At 32.4% G+C, this 6,903-nt stretch overlaps 1 long non-coding RNA gene across 1 annotated transcript; it reads right to left on the bottom strand.

The window, feature by feature from the left end:
* Positions 1-1,297: 1,297 nt before the first annotated feature.
* LOC121204529 (uncharacterized) lies at positions 1,298-3,634 on the bottom strand. Its single transcript, XR_005899574.1, has 3 exons — positions 3,540-3,634; positions 2,836-2,919; positions 1,298-1,501 (listed from the first exon to the last, which is right to left on the bottom strand). It is a non-coding gene; the product is annotated as an uncharacterized lncRNA (long non-coding RNA).
* Between the last annotated feature and the right edge of the window lie 3,269 nt (positions 3,635-6,903).

The following is a 6,903-nucleotide window of genomic DNA, read 5'->3' on the forward strand; positions in this document are numbered from 1 at the left end:
TCAATGGCTCGATCAGTGTCTCCTTTACAGCCTTAGCCTTTTTTACCAAATCAGCCTTACCCCAAATGTCCCGATTTAAACCAAGCTAGAACCTCTTACCCCTCTCCTTTTCAAAGAACACCATCTCTAGAGCATACTGGCTGAGCCGTACAAACTCAAACTCGGACTCGTACTCAACAACAAACATACTTTCCTGAACTAGATCCAAAAACTCCCTCTTTCTAGCATCCACATACTACTCTCCCAAGTACTTCTTTCAGAAGGACTTCAAAAAGAAATCCCAAGTCAGGTGATCAGAAGTGGTCCCTCTCTTTACCACATTCTACCAGTGATGAGCTTCACCATTTAGTAAGGATACAGTGCAACCTAAATTCTCATCATCCGAGCATCCCCTCTACTAAAAGATTCTTTCAACACTTTACAAACAATATTCAGCAATGGTCGAATCAGCTTCTTTAGCTCCTTAGAATTCTTTACCACCCAAAGTTTGAAGTCGTTCGAGTGGCAACCCTCTGGCAGTTGAGACAGGGTTCCTACTGGATATACTTTGAAATGCTCCAATCATCGCTTGAACCAAGGGCTCGAAACCAATTCTAGGTGCAACTTGCCATAGAGGTGGTTCCACTGGTGCATTAACAGCTGGATACCCGCATCTAGGAGGCATTTTTATATACTATTTTCATAAATTTAAATAAAACAAGAAAGTGAGAAGTGGTAAGTGGTAAGTGATCCAAGGCAATCTTTTTTTCAATAAAACATTTCCAAATAAGGCAATGTGTTCCCGTTCCTATCCAATTTACAACTAACATTCATATGAGGTTATGTTTGTCAAAAAGGTTTAAACATTTCCATTTTTTAAAATTTTAAAAATCAATTTGTTTATATTTTTCAAAAATGCTAATTTGTAGAAAATTATGGCTCTGCCTAGGGTTTTATTTCAACCTAGCTTTGACACCACTACATGTGATGCCCTAAACTCGACCAGGATAGTCCAATCCAAATTCGAAACATCACATTAGCCACCGAGGTGACTCTTCATTTAAAACTTTATGGACCACACCAACCAACCATACACGCCACACAATTGCATAATATTTATATAGGAAATTAGACCTAAGTGCATGTTTTTCTAAATTAATCATTTCATTCACATAATCAGAAGGTATAAAGCATACTTAATACTTAGCGATCTCTCTTACCTGCAAATTTTTGTTAGTTCATTTCATTATCATCACATTAAGAAAGTAATTAAAACATCTAAACCAGCAATCAAGCAAGCAATTATAACGTTAAAAAATCCAAAAAAAAAAGTCCATAATGTTCGTTTACAACCCGTCGAAAATTTTATTTAAAAGTTTAAGTCTAATTATAGTACTAAACCCTTGGAACGACCCACATTGTCTTCACTTGGGAGCTTAAAGCTCAACACACATACTCAAAGAAAATTCCTTGCGATGGATCACCGTTTGCCACCCTTCTCGCTAACCTGGGAACTATTTATCTGCAAGGTAAAGTAAGGGGGTGAGCTTGGGAAAGCTCAGTGAATACACAGAATGCATCACAAATATATACATATCTGACATGTTAAGATTTAAACATATTTGAACAATTCACATATAACACAATTTTTATACTCAACACAGTGATATATTGGAAATTCATGAATATGAAACATAGTCAAATTATATATTCATTCGATAAACGAATCTCCAAAACAAACCACATGACTCATAAAGTCATATGCTATCTCTATGTAAGTGTAGCATATATGCTCACACTCTCCAAACACACTATGCTATCTACAGTGAATGAAGCTATGCTCGACATTCCCTTATCTCTCCAATGTTATCTCCGGGCCACAAAGCCCAACACATAATAAAAATGGTGAGTACTCACAATCCTATGGCATGCCAATGCTATCCGATGATTTCAAGTGTTCCCATTGCCAAAATATCTATTTAATCACATTTTATTTCACAATATAATTGGCTCACATTACTGTTAAGCTCGCACTTAGCATTTCACAATAATGTAATTTTGCATTAATCAAAACTTGCAATATCATATATCTCATAATTCATTAACGGATTTGTGCATGCATAAATATGCATTAACGATAAAATTTATATGTTATAAGAGTCCACATTATATTATTTATTCTTATATTCGTTCGTGAATATTATAAAATCATATATGAATATGTATTATATATACATATTTATTTAGTGACCTTTTATCACCTCAAATTTTAAACATACACTAAAAGTCCCATAAATGTATATATTATATAAAACCATACCCCTAATTATATATACTGTATACAATAGAACCATGCACATGCATATGTATATTATATTATATATAACACCAAAAACCACGTATATATGTTATATTTATAATAATAAAGCCCATGCATATAATATATTATACATTTTACATACCAAAAAGTCCACGCACATAATATATTATATGTATAACCACCCATGCCTATAGTTATTATATATAATATATATTTATGAAACAATACCCCTTAAAACTTATATAATCATAAATGCCAAGACATTTAATTATTTCATATATACAAACCTATTTAAAAACTCCCGTCATGTCAATTTTGCATATATATACATATATTATTTAACAAAACCCTGCAAACGCATAGATATTATATAATAAAATTCACACATATTTATGTATAACACAAAATCCAAGCTTATATTGATAATGTATATAACAAGACCATGCATACATACCATAAGTGGGGGTTCGCAAGCCTCACTTTGGCTCTTTAAATCTCACAATTTATACTAAAATATGACATAAAAATGCACTCACCTAGAGCTCATCACGACTCGTCGAATTAGACAACTTTTCAGTTGCCTTTATCCCGGTTTGTTGAGGCTCCACCAACATTTTCAGCTTCAGACAAAAATATACATATTACTAAGCATTCAAAAGCAATCTAGCTTACTCTCTTTATGCTCATACAACTTCTTTCCACTTGCACATACTTATTCAACTTATTTCGTACAATTAATTTCACTTAATTTCTTCTTTTTAACTTAATTAAATCATTAACTTCTACCTTCTAACCTCCTAACTTGTGCCTAATTATAGATCTAGATCTCTAACTTTGCTCAATTTCTTTAATTAATATTTTTTTCGGAAAAACATTGTTCATTTTTCATTCTCAAAAGAAAACCATTTAATTCATGCAATTACTTGAAGATTTTGATAAATTGAATTTGTAAATCTCTTAATCTCGTTAAAATATACTACAAATCATTTTAAAAACATCTCTTAGCTCTTTATTACGAGACTTACCATTTTTATGCAAAACATAGCTTTAAAAGCATGGATCTTTAGTTTTCTTGCTTCGATCTATGAAAATTCAAATTAAAAACTCCTAATAAAAATTTAATAAATAAGAAAATAATAGATTTACATTTAACTCGAAAACCTCCATGAATTTGTACCAAATGAGCAAAAACGAGCTAAGTTTAGGTGAGAAATTGGAGAAGAAAGAATGATTTTCTTACAAAATTAAAGGAATAGGGAGTGTTTGGATGCCAAGAAAATATAATAGATGTAGAAAATTTGAGAGAAAATGTTCAATCCTAGATCTAAAAAAATTTAAAAGTGAAAAAAAAAGATAGAGAAAAATGAGACAGCTGTGGCTTTTTATAGCCAACTAACCATTTTTTTTTTAAAAAAGGGCTATTTGCTCTATAAGTCCTCCCCTATTCTCCCTTGTTATAATAGCTTCCCTTTTAACTACTAGTTTTTAATTTACACATTTAACCTCTACTTTAATCACTATTCTCAAATCAATCTCTATTATTATTATTATTATTATTATTATTATTATTATTATTATTATTATTATTATTATGTCTCAATTATTAATACCATAATTATTTAATTTATTTATTATTCATTTTACTATTATTAACTATTTATTTATTTTATCCTATTTTAATTCCTATGACACAAAATCTAATTTTTCTCTCAAACCCATTATCTAATGTCCGATTCTACTAACCCGAATTTCTAGATGTGACAATACTACTCTTTAAATGATTGTTAGATACAGTTTCATGCAATACTGATACCTTTGTTTCAAGAATAGATACTTGGGGGTTGTGTGGTCTAAGTAAAGTCATCCTAAGATTTCTTTGCTTGTAGAAAAGTTATAAAGTTGATGAGGTAACAATCTTTTCTAGTTTAAGAATAATTCTAAAGCCTAGATGACCTTCTAAAGCTATTTAAATCTACGCTTAACATAAAACTTTCTATCTAATATTATCCATTCATTCTAACCAAACATACATTCCTGCTACACTAAAAACTAGTTGTAACACCCCTCCACTACAGCAAAACTGACTTTTAGCGGCCTTTTTAAGGCCAATAGCGGCACTTTTCAGCGCCGCTAAAACTATTTGCGGCGTTTTTACAAGCGTCGCAAAAAAGCCACTATAGATAACGCCGCTAAATTTTACGGCGTTTATGTGAAAACAACGCCACTATAGAACATGACTTTTAGCGGCGCTTTCCCCACAAACACCGCTAAAGAACATGACCTTTAGTGGCATTTTCCCCACAGGCGCTGCTAAAGAACATGACCTTTAACGGTGCTTTCTCCACAAGCACCGCTAAAGAACCTAACTTTTAGGGCACTTTTCCCAAAAACGCCACTAAAGGTCATGAAAAATTAAAAAAAAATATTATAAAAATGCCACAGATCTATTCCCATCCCTTTACCTGCTTAAGCAAATCCTTTAGAAATGTTGTTATAACTACATATATCACTCCATTCTTTGGTTAGAGAATGCAGCAGAAGTGGGATTCCACCAATTTAGAAATGTATAATTTAATTTGAAGACGTATTCAAATGGAAATTCATGAACAATAAGATCAATGTTTTTCACTATATCTCATGCAGCAAGTCAAATTGCCTTTGATTACATAAGATTCCTTTGAAATTTAAAAAAAATCAAACTAGTTCATATCAACTTGCTCAAGTTGTATGTATGAATTGCAAGATCAACACCTTATTTGAACTTACAATCCTAGGAAAGCATAAAATGCAGTTCCATGAGCATGCATTTAAAGTGACAGAAAAAATTTACTGATTACAATGATAGTCTAAGCTCCAAATATAGCTCTTGTGTGTCGCTTGATTCTGAATTCTGGCTGCTCGATCCCAATGAGTTGTTGCGATGTTTCTTGCTCCTTGAATGTGAATCCTGTAAGAATGTAAGGAACTAAAACAAGTTAAATTTTAAAACACAATCATCACATGGCACATAAACTAAATTTCAGCAACTAAACAATTCAATTTTCAGTACTTAAAAACTTCAATTTACAACATTTAAACACTTCAATTTGCAGCACTTTAACACTTTAATTTGCAACATGTAAAAATAAAATAAAATAAAATAAAGAGCACACAAATTTTACGTGGAAACCCTTTCAGGAAAAAATCACGGGCAGAGGAGAAGAAAATTCACTATGTCGAAAAATTTGAATCAATACAAGAGGAATAGACTATGTCTATTTATAGGCTTGTAAAGCCATATTCTAGTAGGATTGAAACACCTTATCCTAATAAATATAAAATAGATGGAGTTTAATAAGGTTTAAAAAACCTTATTCTAAAATAAAATAAAAGAAGTCTAGTTCTATATGGATTTTACTTTTATTTTATTTTTCATCGTATTTTATTTAAATAAGAATTCGGGTCACTTAATTCTAACAATCTCCACCTTGACACAAATTCTCAATGAACAAGTTCTTCATCACAAACAAGTTCTCCACCTCTTCCACAAAACCCCTTAAGGGTTTAACTTCAACAATAAACACCAACCAAGTCTAAGCAATGGTCAAACTTGGTTATAGGAAGTGACTTAGTCATCATATCTGTAGGATTTTCATGAGTACTAATTTTGCTCACAACAATATCACCACGAGCAATAATATCACGAACAAAATGATACCGAACATCAATATGTTTTGTTCTCTCGTGAAACATTTGATCTTTTGTAAGGAAGATGGCACTCTAACTGTCACAAAATACTGTACTGATTTGAAGGTCTTCATTGAGTTCACTAAATAGTCCCTTCAACCAAATAGCTTCTTTACAAGCCTCAGTAATCGCCATGTACTCAGCTTCAGTGGTAGATAAAGCGAATGTAGTTTGCAAAGTGGCTTTCCAACTAATTGCACAACCTCCGATTGTAAAGACGTAACCTATGAGAGATATTCTTCTATCAAGGTCTCCAGCAAAATCAGCATCAACATACCCTATGACTCCATCTTTAGTTCTTCCAAACTGTAAGCAAACATTAGTAGTGCCTCGTAAGTATCTTAAAATCCACTGAATTGCTTTCCAATGTTCTTTACCGGGATTTGCCATGTATCTGCTAACTACACTGACTACATATGATAAATCTGGACGTGAGCAAACCTTAGCATACATGAGAGATTCCACTGCACTAGAGTATGGAACATGTAACATGTACTCAATATCATCATCTGATTGTGGAGACAAAGCCGATGAAATTCTGAAATGGGCTGCTAAAGGAGTACTAATAGGCTTAGCACTCTGCATATTGAACCTACAAAGAACTTTCTCAATGTACCCCTTCTGACTTATGTACAATTTACTTGCTTTTCTATCTCTGAGAATCTCCATACCAAGTATCTTCTTTGGTGGTCCTAAATCTTTCATCTCAAATTCTTCACTTAGTTGGGCTTTGACCTTTCTTATCTCTCCTTTATCTTTTGCTGCTATCAACATGTCATCAACATAAAGAAGTAGATACACAAAAGAACCATCACTGTTTTTCTTAAAGTAAACACAACTGTCTAAACTACTTCTTTTGAAATCATGAGAAGTCATAA

This window comes from Gossypium hirsutum, chromosome A08 (assembly GCF_007990345.1).
Source record: "Gossypium hirsutum isolate 1008001.06 chromosome A08, Gossypium_hirsutum_v2.1, whole genome shotgun sequence".
Classification (NCBI taxonomy): domain Eukaryota; kingdom Viridiplantae; phylum Streptophyta; class Magnoliopsida; order Malvales; family Malvaceae; genus Gossypium; species Gossypium hirsutum.